Raw genomic sequence first — 22,854 nt, forward strand, 5'->3', positions numbered from 1 at the left:
TATCTCTTTCACAACCTCTCTCTGTTCTTAAGCGTTGGCCCACTATCTGCACCAGAGTCCCGCTGCCCACCTCCCTCCTCTCCTTTACTTTCAAACTTGAAGGAAGAGTTGTGGTCACTCACCGCCACCATTTCCCCACCTCCCACACACCCCCGGCCCGCTCTGATCTGGATCTGATGCCATCCTTCCAATGAGATGGCCCTTGCTAATATCTCCATGAAGTGCACACAGCCATGTTCAGTGGACACTTTGTTTTTTTTTAAGTTTATTTATTTTTGAGACAGAGAGACCGAGCATGAACGGGGGAGGGTCAGAGAGAGAGAGAGGGAGACACAGAATCAGAAGCAGGCTCCAGGCTCTGAGCCATCAGGCCAGAGCCTGACGCGGGGCTCGAACTCACCGACCGTGAGATCGTGACCTGAGCTGAAGTCGGACGCTTAACCGACTGAGCCACCCAGGTGCCCCCCCTTTTTTTTAAGTTTATTTATTTTTGAGACAGAGAGAGACAGAGCATGAACGGGGGATCAGTGGACACTTTCTAAGCCTCACCTCCGTTGGCCTTTCAATAGCAGTAGATACTGTTGACCCTCCCCCTTTTTTGAAAACACTTGTCCTTGGGCTTTCGCAACCTAACAACATGCTGGCTCTATTTCTTCCTCTCTGGCTGTATCATCTCCATCTTCTTGGTAAGTTTCTCCCCCTCCTCCTGTCCATGAGTAACGGGATCCATCCAAATCTAGCCCCAAACACATCTTCTCTTTTTAATTAGCACGGTCTCCTCTGCCCTTGGCTTCAGTTACACCACAACAAAGATGATTCAGACATTTATAGAACAACTCCAGAGACCTCTTCTCAGTTCCAGGTCTTTGTGTAAAACTTCCTACTTAACACCACCCCTTGAACTTTCCCAGAGCATCTCACACTCAAAGGATCTAAAACGAAATTTTTCTCTTCTCCTCCAGCCCTCCGTTCTGATCTCTTCCAAGAATTGTAGCTCAGTACACAACACTACGAACCATCCTGTCTCTCAAGCCAGAAACATTGGTGTCATCCTGACACCCGCCTCTCCTTCACCCATCCTATCCAAATGTATCACCCAGCCTGTTGGTTTTAATCTCCTTAGAGTCCTTGAACCATACATTTTTCTATCTGCACCAACATCCTAATCCATCTCTCGCCTAGACTCTTACACTAGCCTTCTACATTGGAACTGCCCTAACAGGTCCTCCACGCTGCAATCAGAGTGCCTTTATTCCTACAAGCAAATCCCGTGCCTGCCCACCCCTCACCTCGAGCCCCAAACTTATCGCGAGGTACCTATATCCCTCTTCTGGACTACTGCAGCACCCTGCACTTCTGCCCAGCAGAAGACCTATCCCATCTCACTTGTAATCGCTCGTCCCATCATATACCCATGTACAAACAGGTGCGACACAACCACCTGTGAGCTCCTTGCGGCAGGAACTACGTCCTCTCCAATTCTACAGCCGTTCGTTTCTCACAGCGGAAAATTCAGAGGATCTGTTGTCTCCTTAAGCACCAATTCGCCCCACTTATACTACCTAGTCGATACATGAGATGAAAGTTGACAACATGTTGTCACACTGCTTGACGGTTCCTCAATAGTGGCGGAAGCTGCTCACCTATGACATTGAGTGATGGAAATGAGCCAGAATTCATGCCCGGTAGCGGTGGCATAAAGAAGCCCGTGGAGAAATTGGCTGGATGGCTGTAAAAGCCTAGGAGGAGTGGTGCCCCTACTGGCTATCTGGGAAGGAGGCAGGAGAACAGGACTGTTATTGTGCTGATAGCTAACGCTACCACCTGGATTCTCAGCTCGGCCTCCTCCCCTCTACCGACTTCTGTGAGCCCCTACCCAAAGCATGCACACTTCTCTTTGCAGCAGATGGCAGCAGTAATAAGCCACAGAGGCGAGCTAAACGCTGACAGGTGGCAGGGAAATGGGCTCCTGCGACCATTAAAAAGAAAACCCGTCTTAGAGACCACGCAAACGCATGGAACCCACACAGAGACAGGTCGTTTTCAATGAGGCGCCAATCTTCCAAAATGACTCCCAATATAACTTTACCCACAGACCGGGAGAACACAGAGAGGAAGTCTTTGCAGATGTGGCCAGTGTTTCTGCCCCTGAAGTGCTTCCATGGAACTGGGCTTGAGGTTCTATCCAATAATTAGCTTCTAATCTTCAGACCACAGATGATGGACTCCAAGAAAACAAATCCCACGCAGGGGCCCCCTCCAGACCTTAATGGCACCTCTCCACTCAGCTCCCATAGCATCCTAAGCTCACCTCTCTCTGCACCTGCACACTGTTTTCTAAGGGCCCGACAAATACCTGTCCCCCTTCTCCCATTAATCCATGAATTTCTCAGGAAACATGATGTCATTCAACTCTGCGATTCCCCGGTGTCCAGAAAAATGCCTGGTACCTAGTAAGAAGTTTGGCATAATAAAAAAGACAGCTTTGATAAGATCCTGGATTTGAACGTTTCTATCCACATGATCATAATCAAGGCCTCCAACCTCTGTGGGCCCAGTTCCCTCATTTGTGAAACTGTGCACCTGTACGTAGAGTAAATACACAAATCCAACTTAGTTCAGAGGGCATAAAGCTCCTAGCACAATGCCTGACACGTACTAGGAGCTAGCATTAATTGACTACATTGCTTTCAGGGGCTCTTCCCTGCCCCACCCCACTTAAAATATTGGAAGGAGATAAGACTGCTTTAGGTCAGAAATCAACGAAGTATTTGATATCTATGGAGGGAGAGATTTAACACTCACCGAGCAACTTCCATGTGCCAGGCACACTGCCGGGAGCATTCCTCACCATGGCCCTGTGCGTTGGACATTATGATCCTACTTTACAGAGGAATCACAGAGGTTGGTGTTCCTTGCCCAAGATCAAACCATTAGTTAATGTCACAACCGGAATAGGACCCTTGACCTTCGTGACTGTGAAGGATGGGTCTTTATTTTTTCTTTTTTTCTTGTACATCACCAAAAGAAATGTGAACGAGAGTAAAGAAATCGCCAATCCCCAAGGCCAATGCCAGAGGAAGACTAGCTGGGACGGCTCACCCGGCATCAGCCCACGGGAGACACGCGCCAGGAGTCCTGTAACAGAACGAGGAGTGCGACCAAGCAGCTGACATGCCACTTCTCGACGTTTTGTAAAAGGTTTCCGAAAGGAAAGCAAGGAACAGGAATAAATTGCCGGTCCTCGCCCACCGGAGTTTCGATCTGACTGCACAAGTGAACGTGTGAGGCTGCAGGTCTAAAAACACCTCAAAGGCTCCCCACAGCCGAAGTCCAAGCCCATTGCAGTGGTATTCCATGCGCCGGATCTCATCTCCTGACACTGCCTACCTCTCAATTTATACTTTAACCACACCAAGCCTGCGGTTCTCCAAACATACCATTGCTACGGCTTGCCATCCCTCCCACTCTCACTTCCTGTACCCGGTTAATCCTACTAACCCTGAAGTCAGTTCAAACGTCTTTTCCCCCAGGAAGTCTTCCCCAACCAGTGGACTAAGGTTAGTGCCCCCTTTGGCCCTCTCCATTTCTGTCTCTAGCCCTACAATCACCACATTATTTCGTAAATATCTACTTAGCGGTTTATCCCCTGCATCTGAGTCTGAAGCCTGTGAGGACAGAAAGTGTATCTTAATTCACCCTTTTATCCTCCTCACCCGCCACGATGGCTCACATATAGCACCAGCTCAAAACTATGTTCGAACAAAGAATCACCGCTGTGTTCTCATCGAATGCCAAGCACCCCCCAAAACGCACAAGAAGCAAAAAGACAGCATGGCAGCTAAGAAGACTAGTGTAAACCCAAAACAAATGGAGAAAAAACTCACGGTGAGTGAATGCATGGGACAAGCATCAAGCAGAAATGCCGAATGAATCAAAGTTGTGCGACGAGTAGACTGAATCAGGGCAGGCTGCAGAGAGGCACCCAGCAGTCCTCGGCAAAGGTGCAGTTACGTCTTTTACTGACCCTGAACACCCTTTGTGAAATGGACTTTCTCTTACCCTCCAGTCTAGGCTATCTGCTACGAGCTGCCTTCCAGGGAAATTCTAGGCTGAGGGGGGAAAAAAAAAAAGGAAATCATTATTGATCGATCAGTTGTCACGGAGACGTGACTAGTAGAAGGCGATAGTCATTGGAGTATGAGGAATGACATCAAGCATTGTAAGAGAGGAAGAAAAACAGCCGTTGACATTGGCGTTACTTAGCTAAGTCTTCTGAAGAAGAAATGAGTTCAGGGGTCTTAGGAACCAAACCCCCCATCCTTACCATGGGTACAATAATAGTCAGCCAGCTACCTGATCATCAGTATAACATGCCTAGCTAGTGTCTAACACCCAATAAACAGTAGCTAGGACCAACTAGTCCGTTACTTTCCCATAAGCTCGTTTTGTTTCCGGTAGCTGAAATCCCCTAGAAAGTATCTGTTGGATTTGGGTGTGAGGAGACAAGTAAAAATTGTTCCTCCAGTGGAGTCTCCCCTGGTGGATTTGTTTTCTCTGAAGTGCCTTTTTAATTTAATCCCTGATATTATTCCAGTGTATCCATTATAGCAAATACTCTTAAGAAGAAAGGCTGAATTCAGAAATAAATTGCACTCACAGATCATGCCTTAGAATGAGCATCATTAGTGTTTAACTGGCAAAACCAGATAGAGAAGATAGATGATCCCATTGAAAAAAGCCAAATCGGATTTTGAAGAGACGTTGACTTGTCCCCTTTTTCTTTCTTTTCCGGGAAAAGAGAAAGCAAAAATTAGATGGTTATGCATAGGATTTTTATGCTTTGCAGCAACTCAAGAGAGCCTCATCGCTCCTGAGCAGGTCAGCTCTGCGGTCCCTTTTATCCGTTGCTGACAGTGGCCCAAGGAGAAAGCCTGGGATGAAAACAAACCCTCTTATGTGCATCAACTAATGTTAATATTTGTCTGCAGCCCCCCTCTCTACTTGGAACTGAAAAACAGCTCCCTATTTTCTTCAGACTAGAATCTTATTATTTATAAATTATTTATCTGTTCTTCACTTTACTCTGAAATCCAGCACTGCCAAGCTATTCTAGATGATCAAGGGATTCCGATAAAAGGACAGAGCAACATCCAAAAATAGAAGCTAAATCCATTTATCCTTGTTCCACCTGGCAAAGGAATTATGCTGGATGGTATGATTTGTACCTGCGCACACAGCAAAATGGTGGCGGGAACAAAACAAGAGTTCAGGTGCTCCGAGACTCCCTTTCTGTGACCCCCACGATGTACCTCTATCCCTCCCTCTAGTTTCCACAGCCCCTGTGAGCTCTTCCATGCTCTCCAGGTAGACCCATGTCACAGAAAGCCAAAGCTTCAGTTAAGGCTCCTGAGTTCCCTCATCCTATCCATGATTAAGATCAGGACAAAAATCACAAGAAAAGTCAGAAACAGAAGGCAGGCTGGCCCATAATGGGGCACGGAGGGAAAAGACCAGGGCAAAACAAAAGCAGAGGGATCCTGAAATTTCCCAACCGGCGTGCCATGACTTTCTTTTATTGATCACCCAAGGCAAGATCTGGGCCGGACAAGTAGGCATGGTTACAGGGCTTAAGTTTATCCTAAAGATAAGGAACCCCCATCCCTGGGTGCCCCTCCACCACTGTGGGACTGCGATCGATCTTCAAACAGCTCTTCCCTTACTCATTACTATGGCTTTACTGGGCATTTGAGTCCAATGGTTTGAGCACAAGTTACAGAATCTATTCCTTTCCAAATTCCATACCAACAACCAGGGCATCTAGTAACTGTTTGTTCCTTGGAATCATTAGTTATTTAAAAAAAAAGAAGAACAGGGGGGCCTGGGTGGCGCAGTCGGTTAAGCGTCTGACTTCAGCCAGGTCACGATCTCGCGGTCCGTGAATTCGAGCCCCGCGTCGGGCTCTGGGCTGATGGCTCAGAGCCTGGAGCCTGTTTCCCATTCTGTGTCTCCCTCTCTCTCTGCCCCTCCCCCGTTCATGCTCTGTCTCTCTCTGTCCCAAAAATAAATAAACGTTGAAAAAAAAATTTTTTTTAAAATTAAAAAAAAAAGAACAGCAAAAATTATATATGCACATATAAACCCACATGTGCACGTACCTTCGAAGCTTTGAAAGTATTTATATTGTTCCACCAACTATGCATGTATTTGCATTCCCAAAACTAGCCACGATTATACATGGTAATGCCTCAAACTTCAGACAACTTCAAGTCTCCAGAATTCGGCTATGGGTAAAAAGCAAAAGAGTCTAGACCTTGAGTGGCCAAGACAATAAACTCTAGTATACACTTCCTGATTGCCCCCCCCATACACCTGGAAGTCTAAGGATCTGGTCCACTGTATAGGAGACCTGGGGGTCTTGGTGGGGAGGGAGGCAGGGACAGCAAAACTCTCATTTCTTCAAAGCTCAGGATGTAGGTGAAAAGGAAACAGTAAAGCCAAAAAAGAGGATGCACCCATCACCAAACCAAAAATTCCTTTCTCCAAAGACATGCAAATGGCCAACAGGTGTATGAAAGGTGCTCAACACCACTAATCATCAGGGAAATGCAAATTAAAAGCACAATGAGAGATCACCTCGCACCTATTAGGTCGACTATTATCAGAATTACAAGAAAACAAGGGTGCCCGTGTGGCTCAGTCGGCTAAGCCCGAGACTTTAGCTCATGATCTCGGGTTTTGTGAGTTCAAGCCCCACGTCGGGCTCTGCCCGGATGGTGCAGAACCTGCTTCGGCTCCTCTGTCTCCCTTCCTCTCTCTCTGCCCACTCTCTCTGTCTCTCTCAAAAATAAGCATTAAAAAATTAAAAAAAAAAATAAGGTAACAAGTGTTGGTGAGGATGTAGAAAACTCAGGATCCTTATGCACTGTTGGTGGGAATGTAAATTAGCACATCTGCTATTGGAAAAGAGTATGGTGGTTTCTCAAAAAGTTACATATAATTACCATAGGAGCCAGCAATCTTACTTCTGGGTATTAATCCAAGAGAATTGAAGCCGGGATCTCAAAGAGATACATGTATCCTCATGTCTGTTGCAATAGGGCAGGAAGCACCAGGAGGTAGCAAGGCACAGATCTGTGAACCGGCATGGCAGTTAGGGACTCACCAGGTGGTTCCGCAGGGCTGGGGTTTGAGGAAGACAGTGCAGAGACAAGGTGGCTTCTTAGCACACTTGCTCTAACAAAAATACCAGAGACAATAGAAGGGGATTTCTCGCTGTTTTGGAGGCTGGGAAGTCAAAGCACTGGCAGATTCGGCGTCTGCATTCCTGGTTCATTGATTCGAGTCTAGATTCCAGTCTAGATTCCTGGCTCTCTTCTCACTATGTCCTCCCATGAGAGGAGGACCAAAGTAATTCTATGGGGCCTCTTATGAGGACACTAGTGCCATCACGAGGGCCCCACTCTCATGTCCTCATCTAAACCTAATTACTTCCCAAAGGTCCCAGCTCCAAAGACCATCACACTTGGGTCGAGGTTCCCACCCGTGAATTTTAGGGAATCACCAACCTTCAGTCTAGAGCAACTGGAAGGCAGAAAGTGCCAGATCACAACGGGGCTTGGACGTCATAGTGTGGAGACCAAGCTTTGCCATGGGTCACAGTTGTCACTTTAGAAACCTTGTTCCTTAGGGCAACTCATCTGTGGGCTCCCGGGGGCAGCATCTTTCGCTCTCTGCCCAACAAGAAATACAGCAAGCCACCCACTTTTCCGGTAGTCATATTATAAAAGAGTAAAAACACACAGGTGAGATTAATTTTAATAACGTATTTTGGTTAACCTAATATATCCCGAATATCATCATTTTCACGTGCGGTCTACATAAAACATTATTACTGAGACACTTTACTTCATTTTTTAACCATACTAAGCCTTCAAAATCTGGTTGTGTATTCTACTCTCACAAAACATTTCAGTTGTGACCGACCACACTTCCGGTGAGTAGCTAACAGCTACCATATTGGACAATGCAATTGGAAAGCCAGAAGACTATATCATCTGGTGACCGAGATTTTGAGTGAGCACTTTTGGAGGCAGCCTCCATTGAATGCAAAAAGCACTGAAAAATCGTTACGGGGAAACTGGGTGAGAGACAGATGAACCAGCACGTTTTACCAATAAACCCTAGCTTACCCTTCTAGAACCTTAAGAATCTTTATTTGACTTGCCATACAGCTTACCTTCAATCAAGACAAAATGACATTCTCTCTGGGAAATCAAATATGGTGGAAAGAATGCCGAAGGGATCTCAACAGAACTGTTTGGGTCTCTGTCTCTGTACGACCTGAGACGTCCACCAGAGGGCGTTGAGGCATGGGTTACCTGTGACCACTAGAGACCCTGATGTCACCTTGCCTTGTACTTGATGGTCTCGAGCTGGAACTGATCTCTCTAGAGAAGCACTCAGTGGGTCCCTGGAGCCATTCCTTCAAGGGAACAAAAACCTGTTCGGGACCCACCCCCACGAGAACACTTCAATCGGCCCCTACCTCTGTGGGAACCACATGGGAGTATACAATACATAGTGGGGGCACCATGCTTTTAAGGTCTTTGTTCCTTTCCTTTGAATTATTAGAGGCGCTGAGTGAACCCCTGGTTTCCCTAACCACACTCTCGGTGAGGAGGTCCTCAAAATCTTCCAACTCTGCTGTTAGAAAAACAGACAGTCCAGGGGCGCCTGGGTGGCTCAGTCGGTTGAGCGTCCGACTTTGGCTCAGGTCGTGATCTCACGGTCTGTGAGTTCGAGCCCCGCATCAGGCTCTGTGCTGACAGCTCAGAGCCTGGAGCCTGCTTCGGATTCTGTGTCTCCCTCTCTCTCTGCTCCTCCCCTGCTCGTGCTCTGTCTCTCTCTCTCTGGCCAAAATAAATAAATAGTAAAAAAAAAAAAAAAAAAAAAAGAAAGAAAAGAAAAGAAAAAAACAGACAGTCCAAAGCCACCCTCGCGTTGCTCAGAGCTTTCTGGGGGATTCATGTGCTACCTGTCCTCTTGGGCGGCAGAGATAACGCGCCTTGTGATTTAGGTACAAGCCAGGGAGCATGCTGGCGTTTTCTTCTTCATCCTTCTCCAAAAGCAGATCTATTGGACAAGCGGTCTTACTGGGAGAATAAAAATATTATGTGCTTTGATTCTGGCCTCACTGTATATTTTGCCCACACAGGTTAAAAAGGCAAAAGGGGAAAAGAAAGGACAAAAGACAGGCATGAGGGGTTTTGCATAAGAAAAGCTGTGGATAAACACGTGAGTCACACACAGCTCTTTGAATGCCCCGGGTCTGGTCTGTGGAGATAAAGGCACGTTACCCTCTTTGAGGGGAAAGGGGTTTTGCCCTGTAACAAGTTAGCCTCAATTAAGGAGGGATGCGAAGCCAGGTATTTCCCTCTTATGAAACACAAAAGAAAAAGGGAGAGGAAAAACTGTCATCGTCAACCCCCCCTTCTCCTCCCCCCACCCCCCAGCCCCCATGCAGGTGCGGCCACCTTCTGTTCCCCACTGCTGACTCATTTCCTGGATGAACTCAGCCAGAGTTCAGCGAGTAAGGCTCTGAGTACCATCTCCAGACGGGTCTTTGCCAGGGTACATTTCCAACCCCTAGGCTGCCCTCACCACACTCCACCTGCTCCCGGCTGTGTTTCCTTCTCATCCCAGCCACCCCGTTACTCGGGCTGAAAGTCTTCGAGGCCCCCCTTGACTCCTCTCCTTCTCCCTCATCATACATCCAATTCACCAGCAAGTCCTGGGGGCTCAGAATGCATCCAGGCCGAACACTGGCCTTCTCTGCTACTATCCCCACTGCCCTCTGCCTCTCACTTGACTTCGCAGACTCTCTGACTGGCCTCCTCACTTCCATTCTTGTCCTCCACCATCACTACCCACATAACAGTGAGACTGAGCACTGAAAACCTAAGCCAGATCATGTCCCTCCACTGTTCAAAAGCCATCAGGCCCCCAGCTCCAGGGGAATAGTGTCTAGGCTCTTACTACAACCTGCAGGCCCCACCCCGCAACTCCCACTCGGCAACAGCTACGGTGACCTCCTTGCCGGTTGCCGAAGAATGCCATCTCGGTCCTACCTCAGGGCCTTTGCACCGCAGTGCCTTCCGACGAGTTCTACAGCAGACCTTCCCATGATCATCTGCCCATTTCATTCAGTTGTCAACCCCAAAGTCACCTCTTCAGTGGACCTTCCCACACCACCCCATCCAAAACTGCCCCTCCACAATACCCTGATCCCTTACTCGGCTTTATTTTTATTCATAGCATTGACAACCACTTGATCTCACATTGCATTTCCTTTTCTTACTTATCATCTATCTGCCTTCGTCAGCATGTAGAATCTAGGAAGGTAAGGGCTTGTCTTACCTATTGTTATATCCCCAGTGCCTAGAAAAACATAAGCGGTCAATAAATATTTGTTAAACTATTGAGTGAACTTGTCCAATTGAATCACGGACAATTCTTCTGAAGTTATTGGTTTTAGGAAATACCCTCCCTTCAGTCAAATATAAATATCAGTGGAATGAGTGAATGAATGAATGAGGCAGATAGCCAGAAAGAGACTGTGTAACCTGCATGCAAATAAAAGCGTGGCCAATGTGTTTTGCCATCAACAACCTTGTCCCCCAAATCTGTAGCCTGCCACCGAATGCGTTAAAAACCCTGGTTCATCCACTGGCAACTTAGGCCACTGTCGCGGGGTGAAGATCCTCACTATGACACCCCCGAAATAAGGCTGGGAGGGGGAGTTGATCTGCAAGTAAGAGGCTTCAGCACTGGAGACCAGGGGACGTGTCGCGTCATTACTTCTGCTATAAATGCAGCTTGCTCTGACCTCAGATCTGTCCCCCTTTGTTCAGAGTTTTGCTGCCAGCCACCCCGAATCTTGAAAAGATGAGGCACAAGGTCCATGCATGTCCTTTCGAGAGTTTTAAACAGGAAACGTGTCCAGTGCTGCATAGCCCACGCTGAAAGACCGCATCCCTGAACAGCTAGCAAGATTGTTCTTCCTATCCAACAAAACTATAGGTTCAAAAACACTGTCATGGAATCACTGAGTCAGAAGTTACGTTCATATTCGTTAAGCCCAGCTTCTCCCATTTTACAGACGAGAAAGCTGAGGCACAAAGGAATGATTGGTCGGGGGCTGAGTTGACATGACCATGCTTCACACCTTCCACCCAAAGCTCCTGGACTGCCAAGCTTGATCAGGAACAGGGCACAGGGGAGAGGGGGGAAGGAGATGGGGAGGAAGAGGGGCGTAGAGAGAGGAGAGGAGGAGGAGAGAAGAGAGAGGAGGGAGGGAAAGGGCGAGGGGAAAGGGGAGGAGGAGGGCGAAGAAGGGAAGGGGAGAAAGGGACAGACAGAGAGGGTGACAGAGGATCCCAAGCAGGTTCCTCTGACAGCATTGAGCCCTATGTGGGGCTCAAACACACGAACTGTGAGATCACGACCTAAGCCAAAGTCAGACACTTAACCAGCTGAGCCACCCAGGCGCCCCAAAGCTCCCCTGTTCAAAATGGGAGATAACTCGCAAGTTCATCATGTCAAACAAAATATTCCCAGAGTGCCTGGAATTGAAGGTCCTTTCGCCAAAATGCGACACCCCCAGCCCACTCCTTCGCAAAGCAGGCGACTCCTTGAACAAGCTCCCCCACTGCGGTTGTCTCTTCGGTAAAACCTGGCTCTGAGTCCCTGGAACTCTTGTCTGTTGGTCCCAAGTGTGCCATCCTGGAGGCAGATAGCACCATGGTTAAAAATACGCGCTTCTAAGCCTGCCGTTTGTGACAACACGGATGGACCTTGAAGGCGTGATGATAAGTGAAGTAAGTCAGGCACAGAAAGGCAAATGGTGTATGATCTCACTGACATGCAGAATAAAAAAAATAATAAATAAACCTTATAAAAAGAGAGACCAGATTTGCAGTCACCGGGGGCAGGGATGCAGGGTAGGAATTGGAGAATGGGATTTTAAGGAACAAACTTCCAGGGGCACCTGGGTGGCTCCATTGGTTAAGCACCGACTTCGGCTCGGGTCATGATCTTGCGGTTCGTGAGTTCGAGCCCCGTGTTGGGCTCTGTGCTGACAGCTCAGAGCCTGGAGCCTGCTTCCGATTCTGTGTCTCCCTCTCTCTCTGCTCCTCCCCTGCTCGTGCTCTGTCTCTCTCTCTCTCAAAAAATAAATAAACATTAAAAAAAAATTTTTTTTTTAAAAGTACAAACTTCCAGTCATAAGATACAGAAGTCCTGGGGCTGGAAGGGGTAAAAAGCTAACAGAGCTCTATGATACACAGGAAAGTTGTTAGGAATGTAAATGCCAAGAGTTCTCATCATAGAGAAACATTTTTTTTGCCTTTTCTATTTCCTTTTGTTTTTATTGCCTCTATAGGACACGATAGGTGTGAGCCGAACCTATTGTAGTAACTATTTCACAATATACGTAAATCAAACCAACCTGCTAGACGCCTTAAACTTACACAGTGACGTATGTCCATTATTTCCCAATAAAACTGTGGGGAAAGGGAGAAAAGGTACGTACTTCGGTAACGGAGGCACCTGTTTCAAATCCTGGCTCCTCTTGTTACTAGCTGTGTGACCTGATGTAATTTTTTGAACTTCCCATGAGACACAGAACGGCGTGAATAAGGGGATCCTTTTATGCAGATACAAAACATGGAAACAGGTACACCTCCTTTCACGGACTCTAAGAGGCGCACGTATCATTTCTGTTTTAAAGAAGGATGCCTCTTAGAATCTAGAACCCGTCGCCATCACTCCCAGCCAGGCGGCAGCCGCAAGATTTGGGTGAAGTGTCTGCTGACACTTTAAGGTAACACCAAGAAACGGCCTGACGCTGAAGCATCTTATGTTCCGTACAATATAATAAATCTGCTGGTAAGTGTATATAAACTCTTTCTGGAAAGAATCAAAGACACATTTAGCAGCAGTTACCTCCGGGGAGAGAAACAGAAAATGGGAAATGAGGCTTTCACTTTCCATTTTCTTCCACCCTCCGCGGTTTGACTTTTTCAACCTGTGAAATGTATTCAATAATAAATGAGCCATTTGGGGCTTATTTTCTCCTTTGTACGTCTTTTACTTTGAAAAGGCTTAATCGATCTTAATTTTTTTCTTCTTTTTTTTTGATTTGATTTTTTATTTTTTAAAATTTACATCCAAATGAGTTAGCATATAGTGAAACAGTGATTTCAGGAGTAGATTCCTTAAGCCCTTTACCCATTTAGCCCATCCCCCCTCCCGCAGCCCCTCCCGTAACCCTCAGTTTGTTCTCCATATTTACGAGTCTCTTCTGTTTTGTCCCCCTCCCTGTCTTTATATTATTTTTGCTTCCCTTCCCTTATGTTCATCTGTTTTGTCTCTTAAAGTCATCATATGAGTGAAGTCATATGATTTTTGTCTTTCTCTAATTGCGTTTAGCATAATACCCTCCAGTTCCATCCACATAGTTGCAAATGGCAAGATTTCATTCTTTTTGATTGCCGAGTAATACTCCATTGTATATATATACCACATCTTCTCTATCCATTCATCCATCGATGGACATTTGGGCTCTTTCCATACTTTGGCTACTGTTGATAGTTCTGCTATAAACATGGGGGTGCATGCGTCCCTTAGAAACGGCACACCTGTATCCCGTGGAAAAATGCCTAGTAGTGCAATTGCTGGGTCGTAGGGTAGCTCTATTTTTAGTTTTTTGGAAGAAACTCCACACTGTCTTCCAGAGTGGCTGCACCAGCTTGCCTTCCCATTAATTTTTTTCTTGATAAAGAACAAATGAAGTAAATAACTAATTAATAGTTAATTCTTGAACTTTCTCCCTCTCTCGGCTCCTTTGCATTTGAGACACTGGGAAAAGTTTCTAAAGGTGTAAAGAGACACAAAAAAGCAATAATGTACAGGACAAGGAGCACGGGGCCAGAGAAGGAAGACAAGGATGGACGGAACCCCAAATTAGCAAAACTACAGGGAAGCAATTACCTTCATGCACATCTATGGCTGTCAAATTTTGTACCCCCCCTTTTGGAAAGCCACTTGTCAAAATATAAACATTAAATATTCATGCCTTTGACCCATAGACTCAACTACCATATTTTTATTGTAAAGAAAGTTTCTACAATACTTTTAAAATGCCAGGCATTGGGGCACCTGGGTGGCTCAGTCGATTAAGCGGCCGACTTCGGCTCGGGTCATGATCTCACGGTTTGTGAGTTCGAGCCCCGCGTCGGGCTCTGTGCTGACAGCTCAGAGCCTGGAGCCTGCTTCAGATTCTGTGTCTCTCTCTCTCTGACCCTCCCCCGTTCATGCTCTGTCTCTCTCTGTCTCAAAAATAAATAAACATTAAAAAAAATTTTTTTTAAATAACATGCCAGGCATTAAAACATTCACATAATTTCTTTTAAGAGCAGAAATAATTGGCAGTATCTTAAATTTACATCAATAGGTTAATAGTTCAGTAAAATAGGATACATCCAGCGAATGGGAATAAACCCATAATAACATTATTAAAAATTTTTATTAAAAAATGATAACCAGATTCAATTTTACATAGCAGGAAATAAAATTGCGTGTATAGTACGATCCGGGTCAAAGAAGCAACACTTTTGTGTGTGTGCAGAAAATTTAGAATGGTGATGAGACAGGCAAACAAGTGTCAACAGGGAAAATATGTGGAACCAGGAAGACAGACACCTTAAGTCTAGCATTCATCCCTTTATTCATTCATTTATTCAACCTTTGTGGCTTATACACTTTCTTTGTGCTGAGGTACAACGGTGAACAAAACACACATGATTCTTGTCCTAGAGAAGCTCATGTGTGACCCAGTAACATACAGATAATCTCTTTCCCTGAGAACGTTAGCAGAACAAAATAATCAAAGTAAAACTAAGAGAGAATAGAATAAAGAGAAGCCGACTCAAAGAGCTAGAATAGCATCCAAAGAAAGCCTAAAGAAAGAGGAAGGAATTACGAAACGTAAAGGCTGGAAATAATTCATTCAAATCCTAAGAAGCAGGATCGAGAAGAAGAACTTGTTTTGCAAAAACACCAGTAGTACAGACAAACATCTCACAATGCTAATCAATAAAAAAAAAAAAAAGGAAAAGGAAAACATAAATTCAAAACGTGAAGCCTGGAGGACTTCTGGTATCCCGGTCCCGCAAGTAAGGAGCTTGGAGGCTGCCGTCCCCGAACAGGACTGAACAAACTGCAAACCAACAATTCTTCTTAGCTCCATCAGAGGACTGACATCACCGGGCAAGCTGTGGCCCCAAGACAGGTGCACACAGGGGATCACAAGTGACCTGAGCGGCTGCCCAGGGGCACACACGTCCCTGGGAACCGGTACTGGGCGAGAGGACAGACTGTAACTGACAAAATGCTAGAGGCTCAGCGTGGACACTCCAGAGGGACCTCGTCTTAGGAGGACATCTCCCCACGTCTGTCAGCTTTCCGGCCACCAGCCCTCTCAGGTTCGCACAGCGAAGACTGGACAAAAATCCCCCTGCAACACAGGGAGGGCGCAAGGAGCCATTTTGGAACCCACCCAGAACATTCTGTTCCTAACAAAGTGGTAACAGTGCGAAAGGGTTACAGCCACAGGCACGAAATGTTTGCTGATTATAAAAGAAAACCAGGCCCAACGCCACAATAATGAATTCCTACATCTCAGAGAAATGATTGATTTTCAAAGACACAAAATGACCAGAACTGATCAAATAAGAGAAAAAAAAAAAATGAATGGAGCAAACCAACGGTGTCAGGAAATGGACCTTCTCCTGTGCTTCTGTAAAAAATAACCTGATGCTGTTCTGGAATGCAATTTGGAGGCCCGTGTCAAATACCTCTAAACTGTGCGAGCACAGTGACCTATAAATCACCCTTATGCAAAATCCTTCCAACAACATAATAAATAAGAGTGCCGAAGCGTATTCTTCCATAATCATTGGCCTTTAGCAAAGAACGATGTGTAACAGCAGACACTGGGAACAGCCTACACGTCTAGTAACAATATGGATAAAACGCAGTCCATCTATACAATGGGCTGCTATGCAATCATTAAAAACGAGTCTGTGGGTACTTCTTGGCTCCAAAAGATGTTTGTGATGGATTAGTTAAGAGACAAAAGGCAGGTTGGCAAACAAGATGAATAGCGCGATCGTGTTTATTTGTTTATTCATTTAGAGAAAAGCATTTCGGGAGACTATGTGCCAAGTCTCACTAACAGTACTTAATTCGGGGGCTGGAGTTATGGGTGATTCTTCAGCTTCTCCCTCCTACTGCCTATTTTTTACATTTGCATGTTTGTTAAAACAAGCATCAAATACGCTCACGTGGGAAAACTGGCCAATGAAAATATTAAATACCGTCACGGTCTCAGGTGCCGACAATACGAGCCACCCCTTTATATTCTTATTCCTACAGTCCAGCACCTTAGGAGGTCTTTAGTGACAATGTCGCTGGTAAATAAACTTGCAGACGATGAGGATTCTTAGGTTACGACGCCAGCTCCGCCAGGAACGATGTAAACCCGGCAGTGGCTTCCCTCCTTTGCTGTCACCTCTTCGTCTCCAAATCGAAAGAGCCGGAGGAGCCCTTCCAGAAGCCCACCGCTAATGCCCACTTGGCTACTTCTCTTCAAGCTGCCGGTTCCGTTATGCAGGGACCATCTACTTCTGTTGCAGCTCGGTACGCAGTCCATTTGGAAACAGATTTTGAAGAAGAAGGGGAAAACACAAGTAATGTTCATTTGTTTCATTACAGCAATTTAAGAGGAACAACCATCTAAAAAACGGAAAATGTCAAGTGGGCTATTAAAGGCCTCCGGCAGGCACGGGTGCATCTAGGCGCAGATATTGAAAAGGAGAAGCGCCAGAAAGGAATACAGAGGGGTGGGCGTGCTGCACCGGCTTAAACGCCCGTCCTGTTTTAAGAGATGATCACACAAGAGGCTAGAGACCCACAGCAGCCATGCGTAGCTTCAGAGGGTTCAACGAGGCCGAGAGGAACCTTCCTCCAACAGCAAACGACGTGCTGTTACTGTTGGTTCAGTGTATTTCGGGACTGGGTTACTGCATGTCTCTCCAGCGCAAGCGCTGTGCTAGGGCTGGGGATCCAGAAGGGAATGAGGCACAGACCGTGTTCTCACAGATCTAACGGATCCATAAAGAGAGAGAAAGGCAAAAGTCTGATTTCCATATTGCAGAGGAATGCCTTAGGGAGGTATGACAGGAGCCTCTTCCCGGATATTAGCCGGATGTAGTAGGAACTTGGCAAAGGCCCGAGAATTAGCATATTATATACAAGGAGCCCACGGTGCCCACATCTGCAAAAGCCCAGTGGTAGGAGGGAGGCGGGGGCAGGCTCCGAAGGTGTTCCGGGGACCAGAACGAGCTTTACGCTAGGCAGTAAGATGCTCGGATTTCATTTGAATCTCAGGAAATGGCCCTCCATCAGCTGGAAATCTAAGGCCCAAGAAAATACATCCAGGGACATGCCCTTGACCCCTTCCCATACCACTGCAGAGTAGAATGGCCTTTCCACAAGCCACATATGAAACTGAAGATTACTAGAACAAACCACTGGTAGCAGGGGGAATGAGTATATTGTCCTAGGCTGACACCCCCTGACCTGCCCTTGGCCTTACCCTCGCCCCACAGTAGAGAAACGCAAAAGAGCAGAAAGTTTGGTCTTCGTGTTTCCACTTGTCCGCACCGAGCTCTCATTTGCAACTTCTTTCAAGGTGTCTGCTTCCACTTAAATTAAATCTGCAAAAAAAATAATTATCTGGTAATTTTCCAGGCTAGGGGAAAAATCCAAACAAACCGTGTTCGCCCTGCACCCTAGTCATTTGCTGACCCTCACAGTCCAGGACCGGGGTCAGTGCCTGCCCGGGCGCTCACAGTCCAGGACCGGGGTGGGGGAACATCTTCCCTGGATGTCAAGGAGCTCACCAAGGGGTTCAAAGAGGAGGAAAGGGATTGAGATAGAACAGGCGATAGGGGAATAGGACGTCACCAAGCAGACCGCAGCAAGGCGATGAGGGAAGAAGCCTTCATGGTCCTTGATCACAGTTAAATGCTGTGTTCTTTCATGACTATTGTTAGTATCATTTATTCCCATCAACAAACCGAGAGGCCAACTTCCAGTCCACATGCCCAGCTTCCTTACATTTTAAAGAAACCAAGAAGCTGTCCCTCATTGTGGATTCCCTTCAGCCATGAACTTTCCTTGATATGGGATTCCATGAGGACACAGATGCCTCCTGGTGGAGTAAGGCATCTGCAAGCAGCCAGCAGGTTTTGCTGGTCCATGACAGGAAAAGACAGGTGACTGGGAAGAGTCACAGGGACAGTGTTGGAAAGACACTCAACGTCCCTGGACCTCAGCATCCTCTTCTGTAAATGAGGGAGACCAGCAACACTTTCCCCTACTGATAAAAAAGGATTGACAGATACACCCAGTGCTGCCCTTTCCCCCACATCCTACCTTCACAGAGGTGATGGCTGGAGCAGCCGCAACCTTCCTGGGACCACGAGGGAAAGGCCAAGACAAGCACATACCTACCTGTCCCCACATATCAGAGCTACTGAATCAAGGCCAGCAAGAAACTGCCTCCAGGTTTTTTGTTATATGAAAAAATATATGTACCTTGTTGCTTTAAATCGCTGAGAACCGGGTTTTCTGTTACTTCAGCCAAATTCAGTGCTGCCTGAGGGAACTTGGCTGGGCTAATTCAATGAGATAACATCTGGACATTGCACAGCACAGAATCTAGAAGGCAGCAGGAGCTCACCATCAGCCCTTCCTCTCATCATTCTCTCCTTTGAAAATGAGACCTTCTCCTGGAGGTGAAGTACTATCAGAGGAAGTGAAAGTCGATGTCATGTTTGCAGTGTGGACTCAAAGGGTCAGAGCAAGAGGACAGCGAAGACCATGTGTGTCCCACCCTCATCTGACAAGGGACGCAGACGCCCGGAGAAGAGAAGCTACTCGCCCCAGGCGGGGCGAGGAGGGGCGGGGCGGGGGGGGAGACCTCAGACTCCAAACTTAGCACATCCAGCCTCAGAACCTCTCTCCTGCCCAGCTCTCCTCTCCTTCTTCTGGCCCTTTCCCAGTCTGGGCCTCCCAGTCTTCCTTCCACCTGCTCCAGATTCGCTCCCCTCTAGCCCACATGTGGTAAATGCGATCCTCGCAAGCAAAAACCTCTCCGTCTGTGTCTGTCTTGGGGATGAGCCGAGGGGAGAATCTCACAAGCAGTGGTAGCAGCCCAGCCGTCAGCCCCAGAAGCAACAAATGCAGGAATCCAGGTCGGTGCCACTCACTCATCCTCAGAACTTGCTACTTGCCAGGGTGTTAGCTAGGACCCCGGCAAGGAACACAGAGAGCTCACTGGAATCTCGAAAAGAACTTAAGGAATTGATGGCGTATGCAAGGGTGAGGGAACCAGAAAGGATGGTGAGGTGCCCAAGGACAGCAGCAGCCTAGACTGAGAGGAAGGGGAGGAGTCAGTGAGACCTTGAACCATGGAGTAGACCCAACCAGAGGAGCTATAGCTGAGGGTGTAGCTAGAGAAGACCCGTCAGTGCAAAACTCCACCAAAGCAGGAAGGAAGCAGAGGAAGAAATACCACTCACTACTTCTCTCTCCTCCCCCCCTCATCGCCCGCTGATGCCTCGCATGGGCCAAACTCAATGGAAAGCCTGAAGGCAAAGAAATCGAATGATGGAGTCCACAGGGGAGAACCCTGTCTTCACCTCCCCAGGGCACAGAGCAAGGTAGAAAAAGGTCCAGGATGTGTTTTGGGGGGGGGGGGTGGCCAGGGGAGGGGGAGAGGGTGGAGGCAAAAGGGACAAATGGAGAATAAACAGCACAGAGGCATCGCCTAAGCAGTTTACCCGCATTATCTCCTTGAAGCCTTCACAATAATCCTGTGAAAAAAGGACTTCGATCCTCATGTGCAAATGAAGAAACTGGGGGTGTCTGGGTGGTTCAGCTGGTTGAGCATCCAACTTGGGCTTAGGTCATGATTTCACAGTCTGTGGGTTCTAGCCCCGCGACGTGCCTTGTGCTGACAGCTCAGAGCCTGGAGCCTGCTTCGGGTTCTGTGTCTTCCTCTCTCACGGCCCCTCCCGCCCCTCTCTCTCTCTCTCTCTCAAAAATAAATAAACATTGAAAAAAATTATAAAGCAAGACAAGAAAGAGAAGGGAGGTATAGGAGATAGGGAACAGCTCTGAAGCAGGCTGAGGAATGCAGTCCCAGTAGTTCTTCCATTTTTAAAAGGCTTGGCTAGTGCCCTTGGCCATCACAGCAAGACCAGATGAGGGAGGCAGCCCCCTTCTTCCCATCCTTAAAACTGGTCATCTCGCTCACTGATATTCTAGGCTCCAATAAACTCTGAAATGCAATCAGAAAAATGGCGGATGAGATGCTGCATGGATTCACTTGATATGAAATAGTGTCCCTTTTTATCTGGTTTTGTACTCTATCTTTCTTTTATGCTAGCTTTAAGCTATTTGATTTTGTCCACCTACTTTCTATCCTTCAGCGAGCATATTTATATTCTGCAGTGAAAAGAAGGATTTCATATCCTAGCCTTTCACATGAAACTATTTCACGGAAAATGTACGTGACCTCACCTCAGTCTCCTTTTTCCCCAGGAAAAAATGAATCCTCTTCTGAAGTTATCTCTGCCAACTCACACTGGATACCATTCCTTCCCAGCCAAGGATCGATACAGTTATAGATACACCCCATCATCTTTACAATCGTTTCTATTTTTCAATCATCTGCCACATGCTGAGCACTGAGACAGGTACTTTATATATGTTATTTCTAAGCTTCCTCACAACTCCACTAAGGGAGCACCATTTTCCCTATTTTATAAGTGAAGAAACTGAGGTTCAAAGAAAGAATGTACCTTGTCCAGCTGGTAACTCAGACTGTGATTCCAAAATTCATGTTAACCCAGATTCCACGAAGGCTTTCGACCATCTCTCTTGCCCTAATCAGCAGTAGTCTTTCAGTATGGTCTCTTCATGCATGTCAAGCTTGGTCACCATCATATTAGCCATACTAATACGGTAACTCGTGAGAATGGCACATAACTCTGGTTTGATGATTCCCAATGTGGGCTGTCCACAACTCTGATATGATAAAGAGCAGACCCACTGGACTTTCTGGCAACCACATAGGAGGCATGCTTACTACCTCTTGAACTTACAGCTGAGCATTTACTCCACGGCCTATAAGAGATATTATTATTCTCTTCCTTTCTCAGAGATTGTCCTTTCAGTGTTTTGCTAACCATCTCTAGCCTGTCCTTGGAGCCTGCAATTCCAATCATGTGTATAAAAACAAATAAGGTAATTCTCCTTTTTGCTCACTCTGTGTGCTTTCTCTCATTATCCTTGGAGAAATTAACTCTCCCTGGGCATCTAGGAGCAAAGGGCATGGAAGGTGGAAATATCTGGTTTAATGTGGAAGGGAAAGTTTCAGAAGGACTTTATTCATATGCTTTACTATCCCCAGATAGAATCATTACAAAATCCCTGCCACCATCCACTCTCCTGGGTCCTCACAAGTTAACACAGTAGATAGGCAAAAGCCACAATTTTTCAACTCAAAAGATTGCCCTGAATCCTAGCCATGGGTTTGAGAGTATTTGTGTATCTACTTACATGTGTGCAAGTTGAGATGTTTTCTGTAGACATGTAGAAGGAGCATGTGAGTAAATGATGTTACTCAAAACCTAGTCTTGATAGACTTGGCCTCCCTGAGGCATCAGAAAAATGTGGAGAGCCAAAGTCATTTAAACTACAGTTTAGATTCAGCTAAGAGGGAAGGAGACATATTTTTTATTCACAAGCATTGTGGATTACAGAGATGTGGCTCTCACACCATATTGCCTGTTTAAATGTCTCAACAGTGACATCATCAAGAAGATGACATAGGTTTTTCCCTATTTCTTTTTTTAAAAATTTTTTTCAACATTTATTTATTTTGGGGGGGACAGAGAGAGACAGGGCATGAACGGGGGAGGGGCAGAGAGAGAGGGAGACACAGAATCGGAAACAGGCTCCAGGCTCTGAGCCATCAGCCCAGAGCCTGACGCGGGGCTCGAACTCCCGGACCGCGAAATCGTGACCTGGCTGAAGTCGGACGCTTAACCGACTGCGCCACCCAGGCGCCCTGGTTTTTCCCTATTTCAATCACCCTTACAAGAATACCAACTACGAACTATCAATAAACAAGACACCATTGTGAAAATCCCAGAATCTGGGACTGAGGCTAAAGCACCCCCTGGGCCACAGAGACTGAAAAGGACCACATTAGAAGGGTAACAGAAGTGGTTTACTTGGACCAAATAGCCTCTACCCCAGGCTGCCACACCAAGAGGTCCCCCCAACCCCAGCCTATGGTTTATCCAATAGGAATAAGAGAACTCAAGGTGAACATCCACCTTTCTCAGCATTGCAAGGCACTTCCTAGAAGGCTTACTCAGGTCTCACTTGACAGGGATCACTGAAGAAATCATTGGAGCTTGACCACTGGGGATAAGATAGAGATGAAAAAGGTAGTGGGATTTATAGCAACCAGAGCTCAGATCTTGGTGGACCACATTTCCACTTGCAGTGATAGAGGGCTGCCCTTGAGTGATCTGGCACCTGAGCAGATATCCAAGCTAACTTTGCATATCTGCAGAGTTGATCTGGTGGCCATGTCTGGCCAGAGAGTTTGGTAGGCAATTCTGCCTGATTTAGGTCCCCAGCTGATGGGCC

Source organism: Felis catus, chromosome C1 (genome assembly GCF_018350175.1).
Source record: "Felis catus isolate Fca126 chromosome C1, F.catus_Fca126_mat1.0, whole genome shotgun sequence".
In the NCBI taxonomy this organism is placed as follows: Eukaryota; Metazoa; Chordata; class Mammalia; order Carnivora; family Felidae; genus Felis; species Felis catus.